This window comes from Lutra lutra, chromosome 2, assembly GCF_902655055.1.
Source record: "Lutra lutra chromosome 2, mLutLut1.2, whole genome shotgun sequence".
NCBI classification, from domain to species: domain Eukaryota; kingdom Metazoa; phylum Chordata; class Mammalia; order Carnivora; family Mustelidae; genus Lutra; species Lutra lutra.
The window spans coordinates 164,969,851-164,988,116 of NC_062279.1; the positions used below are offsets into that span (position 1 = coordinate 164,969,851).

The 18,266-nt window shown below is 37.6% G+C and overlaps 1 long non-coding RNA gene across 2 annotated transcripts in view; it reads left to right on the forward strand.

Moving 5' to 3' along the window:
* Nucleotides 1-12,023: 12,023 nt before the first annotated feature.
* The window catches only part of LOC125093613 (uncharacterized), a 73,764-nt gene continuing 67,521 nt past the window's right edge, over nt 12,024-18,266 (forward strand). For both annotated transcript variants that reach the window (XR_007125297.1, XR_007125298.1), the window contains exon 1: nt 12,024-12,112. This is a non-coding gene — a long non-coding RNA (uncharacterized LOC125093613). The remainder of the gene's footprint in view (nt 12,113-18,266) is intronic.

Here is an 18,266-nt window from a genome sequence, read left to right on the forward strand (position 1 = left end):
TAATTTTTAAATTAACAAATGTGTTGCAAATCAGAGAAACAAGATCACATATAAATTATTTTTTAATAATTACATTTGTGCTCACGTCAACTTTTATATAGAGAATCTAACTATTAGTATTAGTAATAAAATACTAGGTGTAAATACTGAAACTAGTCTATTTAAATTGTTCCAATAATTGTATTAATCACTTTATATGCATTTTTTTATTTAGATATCTTAGCAACCTTACAATGTTTGTATTATTGTTATTACTATTAGAAAATAAGGTTTAAGTTACTGAGATTTTATGGATGTATGATTTATCCAAAATCACACAATCCATAAATAGAGAAATTAGAATTTTAGTTTAAGTGATTTTCTATATTGCAGTCTTGAGGAAATTTCTTTTGCTTTGGGGATTCTCAGTCTCTGCTCTTAAGACCTTTAATTGATTAGATGAGGCTCACCCATAATATAGAGGATAATCTCCTTTCCTTAAAGTCTACTAATTTAAATGTTAGTCACATCTGAAATAGACATTTATAACAATATCTAGATTGATGTTTGACCAAAAACTGGTTACCATAGCCTAGAAGAATTGACACATGAAACTAACCATCACAAATGTCTAATCTGTAAGCATGACTAAACTTTGACATTTTGAGGAACCTAAAATAAGTAAGCCAACAGTGATTCAGTTGATGTTATGTGAGGGGTTTTAGAATAAATATGTGAGAGAGAAAGAGAGTGACAGTGACTACTCTATTTCTGCCAGTCAGATCTCTTTCTTGACTGGAAAACCCTTACAAGTTTTTATTTTTTCTTTTTCTTTTTTTTTTTTTTTTTAGATTTATTTATTTATTTATTTATTTGATAGAGAGAGATCACAAGTAGGCGAAGAGGCAGGGAGAGAGAGTGAGAGGGAAGCAGGCTCCCTGCTGAGCAGAGAGCCCGATGTGGGGCTCGATCCCAGGACCCTGGGATCATGACCTGAGCCGAAGGCAGCGGCCTAACCCACTGAGCCACCCAGGCACCCCACAAGTTTTTATTTTTTCTTAAGGTAGGTAAAGGTATGTGTTTTTCTTTTTGTTTTGTTTTGTTTTTATTTTGTTTTTTGGTTAGTTTGTTTATTTTGCTACTTGCCAACAAACAAGCCTAAATGTTACAGATTTTATTAAGTTTGATGAAAAGTAAGCAGACAATTACTAGAATCTACAAAGCACCATTCTAAACCCATGTATTTCTTTAAAAAAGATTTCAAAGGGGACAGCAATAAGAGCACTTTTTTCTTAAGATTCTAAGCTTAATTCCAAAACTAAAATATGAATTAAAAGTTGTTCTTATATATCGTAGTACAAAAACTCACAGTTTTAACGATTTTGTTGATTAATATTCACATGCTGGATGTGACTTTAAGATGTCAAACTTTGTCTAGAGGAGATGTCAAAGTGTGAAAGAACTTTCATTTTGTAATTATAGTGATTTCAACATTTATAAATTAATTCCATACCTCTTCTTATATAAAAAAGCTAAAATTAATTTGTACTTAAACTATTTCAAACTATTAAAATATATAAAAATCTGCATTTAACTTAAATGCTATATAATTTTTATATTTTATGCTGCATTGTACAAAACAATGATTACTTATTGATTTTGTTCAGCAGATTAATGCCTGTTTTAAATGTTCTGTGTTCTTTCGAACACTTTCCAATCCTTTAAAAATGTTAACATTATGAAAATAAGAGATTCTAATTGGTTATAGACCAGGAAAAAAGTTCATAAAGATGTAGATTATAAGAAAAAGGACTGAGTTCAGTGACAGAAATATAATGGTGCTTCTGAAAAAATTAGTAGAAGTTAGTGAAGACACTCCTCTTACCTCAGTTTTCTTATAGGTAAGATATGAATTAAGCCATTAAATACATAACAGTTCCTAAACCACATTTACATTATTGCCATGCAATATCCTATACATATGTGCATATGTATATATGCATAGATAAACTCATGCAGGATAAAAAGACTCAATATCATAGTGAGTATAAAAATCAAAACCAGCAAAAATCTTTACAATAAATGTGTCCATTTTTATTAAATAATTAAAAATCACTTTGTTCATATTATTTGTATATAACAAATAAGGGACTCTAAGTTTACATGGAAGTGTGTGGTATTGTCTCTTCTCATGATTGGAAAGAGCAGATATTGAACACTTTGCTAAAACTGACAGTAAAAAGTCTGAAAAGTTATTATCATGAAAGACATTGAGTTTGCAAATGTTCTTCTCAGAACTATGAGCAGTTCTAAGCACAGGGATGGAAATGCATACTGGAAACATGATCAGAATCCCTGAACTCCCAGAGACAAATCTATCTGTATTTTCATGTGCTTCCATAATGGGTTATCACGTTTCCATTTGGGTGCTGGACTTTCCTGCTGCTGTCAGGCATTTAGTATCGTTCCAGTTATAGGTTTAAAAAATCAGCATTTCTACTTCAACTTCTGCAAATCCTTCTGAAAGGGGGAAATTAAATAAAGCACTTACTGTGAATACGAAGGCAAGTAGATTTTCCAAACATTTTATGTTAAAATAGAATAGCATAGCAGACAATAGAATGATGGTTCTTAAAGATTCCTTTTTCTTCATATGCCTTCCTCTTTTTTGCATATGCCAGATTTTGTTTTACTTTCTTTCCTTTTTTTGGTCTAGCTTAAAATACTTAGAATAGAAGATAGCAATTCTCCTTCAGAATTGAATGTGAGATGTGAAAGTTAAATTGAAGTCTCCATAAAAATTGAAGCAAAGTTATCTAAAGGAGATGACCAGAGGAGCCAAAAGGAAACAGTATTTTTTTTTTTTTTTCTTAGAAAATAATAAGGCAAGAGACGCCTGGGTGGCTCAGTTGGTTGGACGACTGCCTTCGGCTCAGGTCATGATCCCGGGGTCCCGGGATCGAGTCCCACATCGGGCTCCCAGCTCCATGGGGAGTCTGCTTCTCCCTCTGACCTTTTCCTCGCTCATGCTCTCTCTCACTGTCTCTCTCTCAAATAAGTAAATAAAATCTTAAAAAAAAAAAAAGAAAATAATAAGGCAAGAACTGGCTTGTATAGCAGTTTAAAATAAATCTCAATCCAAATAATTTTGCAATACACATTAGCCATTTCTCCCAGACATAAGCACAGTGGTTCTCACTAATACTGTTAATAGGTTGGAATTCGTGAATGAGAACAAATGGAAATTGGCAAAGGACTATCTTAGATATACTTGGAATACAGTTCCCTAAAGATTATAAGATGTATAACTGTTAAGTATATATTTGTAGTGAAGCAGACTGTTCATTCTCAGTCTATTCTGAATATTCTTCATTGTTTCTAGGTAACATCTTTTTTCCCCCCACTCATTTTTTCTTCCTAAAGAGAGCTTAAGGTTAATAAACCCCATGAACTATTGCTGATTTTAAGTATTTCAGCTCGTCTCCAAAAGAAATGTGAGACGATTATCTAAACAGTAGTTAAGTTTTACAAAGACAAATTTTTGTATAATCTACATATATTTAAAGAACTTTTCATAGAATGAGAGATTGTCATCCCCAGCATACACAAGAAGCATGGTGTGTGTCCATCTCTCAGTCACACTGTGGGAAAGTCTGCATGAACAATCATGTTTTACTTTTGATTTTTTGCCTTACATAGTCTAGTGTTCATGCATTTGTTTTCTTATTCGACTGTGATAACTTTGCTTTATTTAGTTGATAACAGCTATTTTTTCATTAGAACTTAAATGACTGTCTTTATTGTAGATACATCATTATTAATATAAATTAAACAATTGGCTAAGGATCACATTTTTCCAAGTGGACCAAATATTTTATTCCTGAGCCTTCTCTGTCTCTCTCACACACATATATGTGACCTCTTAGCAAATAATTTCAACTCTATGTTTTTGATATATCCAGAATTTATCATTTCTTAACATCTTCACTGCTACCACCAGAGAGCAAGATAGTAACAAACAACAGTATTTCTTGTAAAAGCCTTCTGACTGATTCCCAGACCATCTGTTTCTGATACAGTAGCCAGTGTTATCCTTTAAAAATATTTCAGACCATATTATTCCTCTGCTCCAAGGCCACAATGTTTCTTTTCTGATTGTTTCAAACAAAATGGTATTACCAACCTTCTCACCCTCCAAACACCTTTTAGATGCTTTAATCTTATGAAAAGCTCCCATAACCTTGTGACATGTTACATTTCCGTGTTTACCATTTATCTTCCTAGATATAACATAATGAGAATATGAGGTCAGGGACTTTATTTTTTTCAATACTATGTCCCAAGTGCCTAGAATTTTCTGGTTCATTAAAAGCTCTGAATAAATAGCTGAATAAGTAAATGAAATTAAGAATATACCAAGATTCATGATTGAAACTAAAATATAAATGCCCTGATAATTGTACACTGATTAAAAAGGCAATCTCCTTTAATATAGATCAATTGTATTATTCTTATGTGATAATCATATCAACAGTTACATTTTTCTTCTGCCTTTATGTTATAAGGCACTGATGGTAAATTTTTATATGTGTTGTCCTACTTAAACTTCCAATAATGCTATGAGTTAGTTGCAACAACTTCACCATTTTTACAAATGAGAAATCAAAAGTTATCAAAATTACATTATGTTCTTAGGTTAAAAAAGTGCTTGCACTCTTTTACCCTGTGGCAGAGCTGAACCACATCAAATTTATTCCAAAACCTGTTTTATACTATGGCTATCCCAATCTGCAGCTTAGATATTTTAAATAAAGTGGTGGTGTGTAGACTTATCTGACAACATCACCTGCATTGAGTAATATTTGGCAAATTCATGAACTATTTTCCCAAATCTCTGAGTTTTGTCTCATCAGATTCTTCACCATCACTCTCAAGAATATAGGTTCTCACCATTCTCTTCATATTTATTGCATTCTTTTTATTATCTGGGTGTGCTCTTGACATTTCTAGCTATGATTCAGACTCTACCCTGGCATTATTCAAATCATCTTGAGTAACAGTCCTTTTCCTTCACCCAGGGTCTCAGAATTTCCTACCTGTTGTTTTTCTTTGTGGGCAGCAATTCTTTCTTATTCTTCTATTCCATCTCTGCCTCACATAAAACACAACTATAATACCTGGAAAAATGTTTTAAGAAATTTTCTCCATTTATGTAATTCCTTTGCTATTTGGCTTTTCATCTGAAACTGACCCATAGAATACATTGTAACAATTTGTTCACTTAGAATTTAGATTACAAGTATAACACACCATTTCAGACTTAATTTAGGATGATAAAGAACAGTAACACACACTTATTTTAACCAGTGGGTCCTAGTCAAGACATTTTGAATGCCTGGAAGGTCCATGGATTCGATGCAGGGATTCTGAGAGCGACTGCAAATTGTCTGTCAAACTGGTATGTGTGTGTATAATTGCTTGCTATTTCCAGGGAAGGTATCCATAACATTCATTCTATTGTCGAAAGGAATATTGTCACAAAAAAATTAAGAATTTACTATCATTGCACTATACTTTTTGTAAGTTCTTGGAAAGAATGTAACCACAAGTGGACCCATGAGATGACTCGGGGAATGCGGATGGTCCTCACTCCCTTCCATGTCCTTGGAATGCAACTTCTGCCTGCTGTTCCCACAATCAGAGCCATTTTCAAAGATGTAGCCTTGAGAAAGCAATGTGTTGTTGAGCTCTTCTGAATGGTATATGTGACTGAACCCAGTTAAGGCTTCCATATAAACTTCTAAGATTCCAGTGGGCAAGGACAGAGATCTATTCATCGTGTGGCTGCCAAAGACAACCTTTGCCTATAAGTCCCTTGTTTATTAAAACTTATACCTACCAATCTGGAGTGGCCTGTTTCTGTCTTTTGTTTCTCTTTGCTCTTTGTATATGGGATCCGGTTTGTGAACCAACAATTAGTCGACCAACCAAGAGACAGCAAAAATGGGTCTCAGAAAAGGGTCATTCACAGAGGAAATCTTAAGTTGGCCATTGAGCATTATGTGGGTCGGGGGTACTGTTAAATGCTTGTGGACTACCATGTAAGTATGAGGACTATACTAAAAATGCTGGCTGGTTTGCTTCACCTGTTTGAGGAACTGTGCAGAGTGTACTGTGACAGGGAAGGGAAACAAGTGGCTGCCATAGTGTGTTGGTCTCCACTGTGGACAGTTTGGCTAGACACCAATACTCAACTAGTGGCTAAAGCTTGGGTTAGAAAGTTAGAAGTGCTGAGAATAGAGGAAGACGTGTGTTTCTTTGCTGACTTTAGGGCTGGTAGAGAAGGTAGACAGCAGGATGATCTGTTGGAGAACTTAGAGTGCTGTTTTGCAAAGCTAAGGGGGTGTGCAAGCTGCCACAGATTCAGGTCTGAATGATTGTGACAAGCCTCACTGGGATGCTAAGAGGGTGAAATCCCAGGGAAAGTGAGGAGAGTGAAGAGGAGGATGTCTTGGTGATTGACAGTACAGCAGATGAAACACACCTGCCATTTGGACCCTGCTACAAAGGAAAGTAAAAGCACAACAAAACAACCCCAGCCAGTGGGGCATTCCCAAGTTAGGGCAACATTCATGATGAGAGAATATACTATCACTGGGTTTACTGATACAGCTGCCAAGCTTTGACAGAAGGTCAGGGATGGGTCCATGTGTGGTTACGTGGCTATAGGATATAGAGTACGATGGCATTTCTCTGACAGGCAAGAAGCAGAGAAAGTTAGCAACAGCCCATCCATCCTGCTCTCAGAGTGTCTCCATGGCACTGGGGACGTGCATTACTCAGTCCCATATAGATTGGACTATTCTAGCTTGTAGTGAGGTGTGGCCCAATATGAGATCTCCTTGGGTACCTAGGACCCAGGACAGCTACAGAGGAGGTGCAACACATCCATATGGGGTTATGGACATTTGAATAGCTGGGCATAGTTTTATTGGGAATGGGAAAGTGACAGGCAATCTGTGCTCCTGTCTTTGAAGTTCTTTATCAGAACACATTCACTGCAGGACTGAATGCTAAGATACTCCAGTCTACCCGCCAAGAACCTGATTTGGAATGCTGAGCCCAGTCATGGAAGAAGGCATTTATGATATTGTGCAATCCATTGCTGATCTGGGGGAAATTGACCACTCCCAGGAGTAGGTAAGGGATGTGGTAAAGACCCAAGATAGAGAGGGAGCTTGGAAGCCAAAAGACTCTCCCAAACATCTGTAAAGTTTCTAGCAAATTTAACACAGAAGCATATGTGGTTGACCTCAGTGCTGCCCTGACTCTACCTGAAAAGACAGACAAGCAACAATGGTTCTGTGTTGGTTAGCCTATAGAAAGCCTTAGAATGTGAACAACAGTTTAGACCACTTACACTTACTATTCTTTATCTGCTTGAGCAGAGCCCTCAGGGATATATAGTCAGGGTGGGTGCCTCTCACACTCAGGTAAAGGAAGCAAGCCAAGATTGCCCTCAGGTGAGTGTTGCTGGAGGTGATCAGAGACCTAATGTTGAGCTCAACTATTGATTGGTCTCCCAGAAATAATCAAAGTTGATGGGTTTGCTTGTAATTGGAGCTGAAGGTACTGTAATACATGGTACCCCTCAGAAGTTTTCAGGCCCCTGCCACACTAAGGTTGGAAGGTCCCCCTTGAAATTGAAATTGGCTGCTCTCCCTGCACCCCCAGGAAAAGTTTATATCTTTAATACTGGAAAATACACTGGGCATTGATGTACTATAAAGGCCAAATCTGCAAACCTCTATCAGTGAATTTCCCCTCTAGGTTAGAATAATCAATCCAGTGTTGAGGGGAAATGCCAATTGGAAACTAGTAATCTTCTGTCTCCATGAAGACTGGTAACTGTCAAACAGTATAAATTGCTTGGAAGCTTACAGAGTTAAGAGAAACTATCCAAGAACTACACCAAGTGGGTATTGTATGCCCTGCTCATAATGCTTTCAACAACCCAGTATGGCCACTAAAAAAAAGTCAGATGGCTCAATGCTTATGACAACAGACTACTGAGAATTGAACAAGGTAGTGCCCCACCCCCATGAATCAGGCCATGCTCAACATTGCCGCCATCTTAGGCACTTGGTCATGCTCCTAGGAGTGTACCATACTATACTGGACTTAACATCTACTTGTCTTCATGTGGGAAGGGCAGCAATGGACATTTCAAGTGCTTTCTAAAGGCTACTTCCACAGCCCCACACTATGTTATGGGATGATAACCTGAGATTTCTCTCTGTTTTCCTTCCCCACATCAATAACTGGGTCTATTACATTGCTGATATAATGTTACCATGTGAAGATTCGCCTCTGCTGCAGGACATTCTGCTAACTGTGCTGGTACATCTGTGAGGGAGAGGATGGGTGGTGAACCTACAGAAAATTCAAGGCCCAGACACTGCTACAAACTTTTGGAGAGTTGCTTGGTTGGGTAAGACATGTATTGTTCCAGAAACTATAATTGAGAAGGTGCAAGCCCATCCATTCTCCAAGAACACAAAAAGGATACAAGACTTTATAGAGGTTTGGGATTTGGGCAGGATTTTTATTCCCTGCCTGGCACAGTGCCTCCATCCTTTATAGCACCTGGTAAAGAAAGGGTATATGTAGGACTGGGCAAGCTACCTTTAAGAAGGTAAAAATATGAGTGAAGCAGATTAGAGTTCTGGCATCTCCCAAGCAGAGCTACCAATTGAGTTAGCTGTGTCTATTACTCTGGAAGGTATGGGTTAGACAGTGTGTCAGAGATAATAGGAGAGAGTACCCATAGGATTTTGGTCTCAGCTCTGAAAGGGGACAGAAACCTGAGATACCTCCATAGAACAATAGTTCTTAGCAGTGTGCACCATGCTCCCCCAGAAAGACTCTCTCATGAAGTAACAGCATCATCATGGTAAGAACTTCCTTACCTACCTATCAAAGTATGAGCTGAGAATATGTTCTATTGACCCACTTTGATATGGCTCAAAACCCCCACATCAACTAAGTGATGTATCTTGTAGTAGTGGATGACCCTGTTTTCCAACACACTGTTTCTAGATATGTAGGTGGCCCTAGAGTTTGTGGAGTATATAGATCCTTCAAATGTCCCTACCCCTGTTCTTGTGTTGGTTTCTGTGGCCACAGAAAGGGAGTGGGGGAATTCTTGCTGATGTCTGGTACACAGGTGGATCTAGCTCAGGCAATCTGCCCATATGGGCTGGAGCCACTATTCAGCCCGACACTGACACCATCTGGATGGAAACAAACAAATTACAGCAGCCAGTGGGCCTAACTGAAAGTAGTTTAGCTAGTGACCACTCAAGAGCCCTAGCCATTAACCCTTTGCAAGGACGGTTAGGCTGTTCCAAAGAGATTAACCCCTCTCCCCCGAGAAATGGGGCACCTAGGTGGCTCTGTCAGTTGAGTGCTTGCCTTTGACTCAGGTCTTGATCCCAGAGTCCTTGGATGGAGCCTGACATCAGGCTCCCTGCTCAGTGGGGAGTCAGCTTCTCCCTCTCCTACTCCACCTGCTCATGGTCTCTCTCTCTCTCTCTCTCTCTCACTATATCTCAAGTAAGTAAATAAATTAAAAAAAAAAAAACAGATTAAACCCATGGCTTAGACAATAAGAAGCTAAGGGGTGTATGATCATGAATTAGGCCTTGTGGGATTAGGATACGTGGAAAGATATTTAGGTTTTCCTGCAAGAGCGTAAGGCAGTCCTCTCTCTCTACCATGTTCCAGCTCATAAGACACTACAACCCTTGGAAATTAAGAAGCTAACATCCTACCTTGGGTGTAAGCCCTAGTAACTCATCTTTCAATAGATACAGAAGACTGGGTGCATAGGAAGAACAGCCACCAGAGTGCCTGGGTAGAATGACATATTATCAAGGATGCCAGATTGCCCTTGAAATACAGTGACTTAGTTAATGGCAGTAACAGAATGTCCTGTATGTTTTAAACAATGCCCAAAGCAACTGCCAAAGAAGTACCACAGGTACCAACCAGTGAGAAATTGACAGATTGGTTATACTGGCTTTGCAAGTGAAGTTCTAACTATGTGTTGGTTTGTGTAGACATACAAGATTTCTCTGCCACTGCACACACCAGGCTAACACAGTTAGGGGACTAAGAAGCTAAGTGTTATGGACAGACACCATCATTGAATAGACAGCTTTTGTGGTCATATTTCAAAGACCAAGATGCAAGCTGGACCAGTTGAAACACACTGTTTGGAATGGAACATACACCATTGAAAGAGGCACATCTAACCCATCCCGGCATATCCCACCCCCTGTCCATCTCCTCGCACCTGACAGTGCTACCTCCCCAGGCTTTCCCTGGTATGCACTGCCTGGTCAAAATCTTAAAGCTGCAGCCACATTAACTTCCCCAGTATCAGGCCCCAAGTGCAATTCTTACAGAAGGGGAAGACCTACCTATACAACTTCCTATTAATATTGGTCTTTTCAACCTTAGATTTCTGCAGTATCCAGTTGCTACCATATTCAGTAATGGGGTGGACACCTGATAGAAATAGCTTTGTACAATGGGTCCACTGTATGCCCAGCAAAGGAATCAATCTAACTGTTCTGTATGTGGGCAGATGCCTCTCTCAAGATTTTCAGGATTACCATAGTGATTACCAACATTCCAGGAGGGAATGGGAAGGTCCTAAAGCAGTGCATGAAGGAAGCACAAGCGAAGGCTAGGACTCTTAATACATCTAATATTACCAATAGTGATCCAGAAATATGGCTTGTATCATACACTGTCAATAACATTGGGCATGGGTATTTCTGTCTTTTTCTGTTAGCCAAACTATACAGGCAACCCATCAAACTCCTGACCAGAAGGGTCCTAGAAGAGCCATCACTAGAATGATGGGTAATGACACTCAGATTTGGGATGGGGTCATATGGCTCATACGGGGTTATGGACATTTGAACAGCTGGGCATACTTTTATTGGGAATGGAAAAATCATTCTAAACAGAACGAACACAGTTGTCCCAGGAATATAGGATGGATATCTAGGACTGTGTAGTCAGTCACACTAAAGATAGTGACTGGTTTGTCCCTGTCTGGTTGTACCAACCAGCTATTTACTATATAGCCTGGGTTGGACCCAGAGGTTGCGTGGCACAGGTCTTTGGCCATGGTTCCACATGGGTGGTTGGGTTGCCTTACTCTGGGTTTTCTCTGGGAAGAGGAGAGAATCTGTCCCATGATAAGAAAAATTGCCAAGGGCTATCTCCTCAAGGCCAGATGGACACATTCTAGTTTCCACCCGTATGATCATTTGGTTGCCATTTTTGCTCCCTCCACAGGCCTGGAGGACATTTTCATACCTATAGAAACCCTGACTAAATTCACTCAACAAGCTTTAAATGATAGCTAACAAAACCTGTCCTTACTGAACATTGGACTGTCTCTAATGAGAAAAACTGCCCTCCAAAATGGATATTGGTCTTGGACATTATTATTGCCTTGCCAATAGGCATCTGCACCATTATCCAAACAGAATGTTGTGTGTTCATACCTGATAAATCTGTTTAATGTGTAATTTTTATTCAATCACATGAGGACACAAGTTAATGCCCTGAGTGATCCAATACCCAGCCTAGGGGACTTAATAAATCAGTGGTTCAAATAATGAGGCTCTTGGTGGTGGGGGGGAAATTCACTTATTTCAGGAATCATTATGTTAACCTGTGTTTCCTCTTGCACATAGCTACAGTGTTGTGCTATCTGCCTCTGTGTAGCCAGATAAGTGCCAAATGAGCTAACTCCATGTTAGTGAAACCCCTTGCTGGACACTTGGGCACACTGCAGAAGAGGGGACTTGTAAGATTGTAAAAGCCATTCAGGATGGGTAGGGTGTTGGAGAAGGTCATCCAAAGGCTATGACCAGTGGTTGACTCATGAGCTGGATCCCAGCAATGAAAGGCACCTCAGCCCTAACTTATCCTTGGAATGTAAGGTCTGCCTGCCATTCCATAATGGAAACTGTTTCCAAGGACTCCAACATGAAACCATGTGCTGTTAAGACCCACCCTCTGGATGGTGTACCTGATTGAACCCAACCAGGTAAGGCCTCTATATGAACTCTCAAAATTCTAGCTAATGGGTGTGGAGACCTATTTGTCTTGTCATGAAAGTTCCCTTGCTTCTTAAATCTGCCACTTACCAATCAGAATTGTTCTGCTTCTTCAGTCTCCCCTCCTCTTCTGTGTATGGGAGCCAGCTTGCAAACTGACAATCTCATATACATATTATCAAATAAATTGCGTTATTGCTAATTATTTTTAGGCCATCTAGAAATTATGCACCTTTTTTTTTTTTTTCATTTTATCCCAGCCTATTTAGAGTTGCTATTATTTTTCCTAACTGGCTTCATCTCCATAAAGTTTTGCTGCCCATTCATCAGGTAAAGCCCAGCCTTTTGTATCATTTTGTTTTCTTGAGGCACCATTGTTTTCTGTGGAGGAAATAATACATCAAACACAATGAGTGTGCGTCTTTGTCTGGGAGGGGCAAGGAGAAATGTGAGATGTGAATTCTGCTCTGTCCACATCCTTCATCAGCCAGCAGCAAGGAAAAAAAAAAAAAAAAGGTTTATAAAAATCTATTGCTCTAGTGGAAAGGGAATAGGTAGCAGGCATCATTCTTAAAAACAAAACAAAACAACAACAACAACAAAACACAGTAATAGCAATTTTTGTTACTGTTTACAGCTATGTTTTTCTGCCAAAATAAACATGGCTCTGTTGCATCTCACCATTTCTCTTTCTATTTTTCTTAGAGAAAGAAAAAGTCACACTTTACTGATGAGTTAAATCATTTTCTGAGGCAAAGATGGGGGGTGTGCTCTCAATTCTTCTTACAGACATTAGTCAGCATTTTATTTCACTATTAGGAAAATTGATGGACAAGGTTAAATTTTTTTCTTGACTAGCCATGTTATCTTCAATTTGTCAGTTTCCAAATTACAAATCAGCAATTCCACTGGTCAAAATTTATCATGTTTGTAACATTTTCCTCAACACATAACTATGTATCTAATATCAAGAACCCCTAAAATTTGGCAGATTTTAGTATGTGTGTATGAGTGTGTGTGTGTGTGTGTGTGTGTGTGTGAGCTGTTTTAAACTATAGATAAGGGTTTGTAGTGATGATGCTTTGTTCTGAATTTATGACCCATAAATTCAGAACAAAGCATCATCACTACAAGGCAATTTATCCTTTAAAATGTATTATATTATTAATTTCATTTATTTAGTGTTGATTTTGTATTTGGCGAAGCAAAGAGCAGAACATAGATTCTACCTTTGATTAGTACTTTCAGGGCAACACATAAGTGAGGGGGAAAAATCAGCTGCAAGAGAGGGAAAATTCAAATGAGAATTATGTTTATTGACAATTGTTTTAGCACTATATGTGTTTCCTATTGCTACTACAAAAAATTATCCCAAGCTGAGTCGCTTAAAACAATACAAATTTAGTATCTTATAGTTCCATACATCAGAATTATGAAATAGATCTCACTAGGCTAAAATCAGAGTGTCTGCAGTGCTGAGTTCCTTTCTGGAAGTTCTAGGGGAGAATCTGCTTTATTGCTTTTTCCACCTTGTAGAAGCTGCCAGAATTCAATAGCTCATCATTTCAATTCATCCTCAAAGGCATCAATGGAGCCGTGAGTGGATGAGTCTTTTTCATATCTGAAAAATTGCAGAATATGCCACCCCAGAATATGACTCTTTGGCATAGGGATTATTTTGAGCTGATTATTTTTGAGAAATTTCAAACACAGAGAAGCTCAGAAAGCAAAGTAGAAGTTACCCTTTTGTAAGGGAAATTTACATTTATAATGAAAATCTCCATTTGTAAGAGTGTCTCCCTCTTTACCAGGGAGAGAAAGATGACTCCAAATTACAAGAGAATCTTGTCACTGGAGAAAGTCTAAACTGAAATACATAATAGAACAAACCTCACCTTTGTTGACCTTGCTCGTAAATGGATTTTCCCCCAGCATCTTGCTTTTATCTTTTGCTGAAGATGGTGTTTAAGGTGGTGGGTTTGAACATTTTGGGGAGTTGCTGACTTTTTCTAGGTTATCTCCCCTGTATAAAGAATAAATTTCCTTTTTTTTTTTTTTCTCTTGTTAATTTGTCTTTTACTCCAGGGGGTCTCAGACAAAAATGCAGAAGAGTAGAGGGAAAATTATTTTTCCTCCCTTACACATCACATCACTCTAACACTGAATCTTGGGCCTCACCCACCTCCTTTCAGGTCCTTCATGATCAGTTTGGGCCACTGAATAATCTAGAATAATCTTTCCATTTTAAGGTCAGTTAATTTGCCTTAATTACATCTGCAACCTTAATTCCTCTCTGCATGCAACATAACATAATCACAGGTTCAGGAGATTTGTACACACACATCTTTGGGGGCCATTATTCTTCCCACTATGAGAATATAATATGTTCTTTATACTGTGCCAATTCTAAGAAGATGAGGGAGGGGAGAGCAAGTCAGAAATGGATATATGTATATAATACTGTATATTCATTTACATAAAACACATTTGTTAAGAATTATTATGAAAATACTATGTACCAAATAAGAATGACCTCCAATAGCTCAGGGAAGCCTGGGAGATAGAACTTGAGAGAATCTTATGCAGGCTCCAAGCCCAGCACAGAGCCTTGACTCAGGGCTAGATCTCACAACCCTGAGATCATGACCTGAGCTGAAATCAAGAGTCGGTTGCTTAACTGACTGAGCCACCCAGGCACACCTGGACATTCTTAAAATAGCTCCCTGTGGGTAATTGCACAACACTAAGACAATGGAAAAACTAATAGCCCCATGTAAATGATTAACCCAAAATTAAAGAGTAAATCCCTCCTTGTACAGTTAGCTAATTGAAAAAACAAACAAACAAACAAAAACCCTTATAAAACCCTTTGTTAGAGGCAAAGAGGACTTCTTTCTCATCTAGGGGTAGAGATCACTACCTTGTAAAGTAGCTTCTTTCGTACTTCTATATTAACAAATCATTGTCCCTTTCTCTAAAGGTCTTGCTTTTAAATTCTCTCTCATGCTAAGCTAGTAACATTCTTGGCAAGGGGACTGAGGCCCCCTCTCTGGGATCCTCTGCCCCTCCAGCATCAATACCCTGAATGAGAGAGGAGTTAGCTTCAACCCTATATTCATCTCATTCTCATTAGGCTTTGATTATGGATTTAGCCCACTAACAACATAGGAGAATGAAAGACTAATTTTGATCTAGAAAGCACCTGGGTTTGGGGAAAGTCTGAAGAATTGTTATTTTACTTACCCCTTGACAATTCTTCATAAGTTCCAAGAGTACATGGAAGGCCAAATTGTTTTCACATGATATGGATGAGCCTAACTTCATTTTGAAGGAAATACATATTGAAAGTCTAGAATAATTATCGTATACTAGGTACTGGATAAACAAAAGTGAACAAGATATGTCTGTGAAATGCGGCATCCTGCGAGAAGCACACTCAGAGTATAAAAGAGTATGAGGAAAGGACATTTAGGTTGCTTCAGAGTCAAACATCTTGTAGGAGGTATTGAAGAAAAGTTCAGTTGAGTACGTTTGAAGATCTAAGTGGCTGAATTAAGCCATTCATGAATTAGGACAGCATCCCATCCAGCAAGTAGAAGGGAGCTCTGAAGAATGATACAGGATGGGCAGTTTTTATAGGAAGGAGGGCGGGGCAAGAAAGTTATTGACAAAAGAAAAGAAACGATATTTCCAGGCCAGTTCACCTGCCCTTGAGTAGAAGGGCAAGGGGTCTTACTGAGTGGATTATCTCATCTTTGGGGAGGGCAATGACCCATATGACAGATGAACTCATTGATGATCATCAAAAAATTACTGACTGACCAACTTACATCTGGGGGAGGTTGAAACTGCAATTTGTTTAGGTATTAACCCTGGGTTTCATGACAACATAAGTGACATCTTTTGGGTCTTATCATTTTCTTTTTTTTTTTTTAAGATTTTATTTATTTGACAGAGGGAGAGATCACAAGTAGAGAGAGATTGAGAGAGAGAGAGAGGAGGAGGAGGCAGGCTCCCTGCCTAGCAGAAAGCCTGATGTGGCACTTGATCCCAGAACCCTGAGATCAAGACCTAAGCTGAAGGCAGAGGCTTAATCCACTGAGCCACCCAGGCAGCCCCTTATCATTTTCTTTTTAACAGAGGTAATATTTGATTTGGTTCGTAGAAAAGAGGAGAGATTAATTTGTTACCAAAATATGAATAATGGGTCGATGGCACGCAGAGCAAATAGCATGAGAGAAAATCCCACAAAAGAGTAGAAACGTCAGGGTATTTTGAAGTTACAAAAATTTCTAAGAAGTCTGCGTTTTCCTGTGGCATCTTTATAAATTGTATATAAATAATATATAAATAATTTGCTTTGTGAGTAGACTAATCAGTTTTAATATTTGAAGTACATTCTCCATTTATTCATATAGTGATGACTTCTTGGAGTAGATGGTTAACCTCTCAGTTCTCTTCCAGGTATCATTTATTCCAGCTGGAGCAAAATAACACTGGAACTATACCAAAGAAAACCTCCATCCCACTTCCATGTTAGTGAAGGAAAACAGTACACAAGAATATAGTTATGACAAAATAATCTCAGGTAGAAAGACTGGCACCGAAAAAATAAGACTAGACATAATGTGACTGATAAAAGGAGGGGATGACATTTGAGTAAAATTCACAGTAATAAGAAGGACCTAACAGTAAAAATATCAAAGGGAAGTTGTTAATTTCTACAAGCAAAAACATAAAAAGCTACAGCTATATAACAACAATAAAAGTTAAATGCTATGTACAGAGCAAATATAGATTATATCATTCAAGCCAAGATATCTTACAAGTGAAAATTTATATTAAGGTATTTATTCAGGAACTGAATGATCTTATTTTATTTTATCAGTGGTTATCAGTTATTCAAAATTTATTTTTGAAAATAAAATTAATTCAAAACAACTTAAAATCACATATATCTATGTTAATTATATACATTGTTGCTAAGGTATCTCAATTAAATAAAAAAGTATCATTTATATTAAAAGTGAAACAGTAGAATGTTTTTTCTGGTTCCATATTCATGCACTTCAGTCCCTTTGTCTAATATGCCTTGCAACTGTCTTTTTTTGCAAACTATTTTTAATTTAGATATTATTCTTTTTCCCTTCTCCACCTCCTCCTTCTTTTTCTTCTTCCCAAATCACCCACAATCTTCTTTAAATTTGATTTTTTTTAATACAGTTGAAGTGTTGACGTTTGTGTTGTTACTTCTTTGAATACTGTAACATTTTTAATTGAGAAAATTTCTTTCTGTCTCACTCTTTTGGTAACTGATAAGAACAAAACAAACTTTTAAAAATAATGACAAGTTTCAATTCCAGTTTTTATCTTTAGTTTGTTTTGTTCCCATGAAATATGAATGTATTTTTCTCAAACAATTTATAAGTACTGTCCTACTGCCTTCATTTGGAGTACTAATATTTATAACTAATATTTTACAAGACAAAATTTGCTAAATTAAGTTGACTTCATCTAGGGCTTATTTGAATGCACCTTTGTATGTCTTCTTTGTCAAACATATGTGCTTCAAAAGCATAGGATTTCTCCATTTATTTCCATGCCAGTATAAAATAGAAATTATCAATAAAAAGTAGTACTCCATTAAAATTTTTTCCCACATTTAGAGATATTCCAAAGAACATTTGTAACTTTTAAAATTAAATTAAATCTGTACATGTAGTTCTTATTGTTTAATTTGTTTGGTCTTTTCACAGCTTTTGTAGGAATGCATTTTAATGACATCTTCTTTGCAAAATTTATCAATAATCAAAAGTTGATAGTATTTCCAAAATCTAAGTTTTGTGCCACTTCACCTATTGGGTAATATTACTAGTGAATTCCATTTGAATTTGAACAAAATGAAATAAAAATTTAGAGTATTCATTGGCAAAAAAATGGTTTTGCTATATATGCCTAAGATAATTTAAAAAATAGTCACTCCAAGGCTTGAAATGTTTAAAATGTGATCACTGACAGGCAGCCAAAAATCAAAACATACTTAATCAACATCAGCTTCAGCTTCATTACTTTCATTTTTAGTTTAGATAGGGTGTGTGTGTGTGTGTGTGTGTGTGTGTGTATACAAACATGCATGTGTGTGAT